The 1,400-nt window shown below is 38.5% G+C and overlaps 1 protein-coding gene across 1 annotated transcript in view; it reads left to right on the top strand.

The window, feature by feature from the left end:
* The window catches only part of p2rx5 (purinergic receptor P2X, ligand-gated ion channel, 5), a 23,092-nt gene that overhangs the window by 12,211 nt on the left and 9,481 nt on the right, over positions 1-1,400 (top strand). The window lies entirely within an intron of this gene.

Here is a 1,400-nt window from a genome sequence, read left to right as displayed (position 1 = left end):
ACCTTGCTGCTCTACCACCAACAAATGAAGCCTTCATTAAGAATGTTAAGAGGGCCCACTTTCAGGCAATGTTGTGGCGAAATCTCAATGCAAACCTGCTGCCAGCACTAAACCCGGAGGAATTTGGATGGAAAAAAGATACGCGTAACAGGTCACTGATCCCAACCCGGAAGATGCCAAACGTGTCCCAGATTACATTTAGGAGATGATCAGGTGTGGCTGCAAGAGTGAGACCCCTTGCAACTCCAAGAAGTGCAGTTGTAAAGTGCATGATTTGCCATGCACAATGTTCTGTGCACGTTTCAGGGTGGGATGCTCAAGATCCTAACACTGGGATCATCAGCAATATTTGTAATGTGTCATTTCTATATGCTAATGAGCAATGTTTTATCCAACAATCTGATTGCCTTTCCTTTTTGTTGTTGGTAATAAACGCCACGCAGTTGCGTGAGCAAAAGAGAGAAGTTGTTTGTATTGTCTTTGCAGAATTCAATGCACTATAAAGTATGTTTTGCTGGGTCAGCTTGAAAAGGTTACAATTAATTTATGAGTGGGCACCCTCCTCTACTCCTTTTGAATACACGTTGGAGAAAGTAAATTGGGCGCATTTGATTTGAGTATTTTGCATGAAATCTCATAAATCCTNTACCTGGGTGAAGGTCCCATGTTGATTTGACCCATTCATCAACCCCAACAGTACAAGCAAAGGAGGAAGACCCTTAAACAGAATACACATCAAAGTTGCATGTTGGGGTTGATGAATGGGTCAAATCAACATGGGACCTTCACCCAGGTAGCTGATTGTGTCCTGAACGAAACCACAAGTGAACCTTGAGTAAATAGAATTAAGTAAATTCCGCAAGCGTGCCACCATTACCATTGGAAACTGCATGTAGGCTTTGCGTAGCAACAGTAGCTGGGTCATTCTACAGAAAAGGTGGAAGTACTGTCACTTACTTTTGCAGACACCAAAATACATGACGTTGACCTAATACTCACATTCATTATATATGTTGAATAAATAGAGATTGTCTTTGCAATGGTACTAGATACAAAATAAATAAAAAATGGTTTTATACATAAATTGCAATTTATTCAAAATGCCAAGTTCAAGGAACTGCCTTGTCACTTTGATCATACATGGAAGTGAAGCCTATAGTTTTAATTTTTTCAATAAATAAATCTAATTTATATTTACATAACATTACAAGCATTAAATATAACACTGAAATGGTAAAAAAAAAACGCAAATTATTATTAATAATATCAAATAAATGTCAGTCACCCAAGATTACGTCATTGGTGTTACTGCTACACAAAACGCTTTTATTTTTGAAATAATGTACTGTCTCTGAAGCATACTTGTCAACCCTCCCGATTTTCGCGGGAGACTCCCGATT

Source organism: Notothenia coriiceps, unplaced genomic scaffold (assembly GCF_000735185.1).
Source record: "Notothenia coriiceps isolate Sejong01 unplaced genomic scaffold, NC01 NC01_scaffold00036513, whole genome shotgun sequence".
NCBI classification, from domain to species: Eukaryota; Metazoa; Chordata; class Actinopteri; order Perciformes; family Nototheniidae; genus Notothenia; species Notothenia coriiceps.
This window is presented reverse-complemented; position numbering and strand designations above follow the sequence as displayed.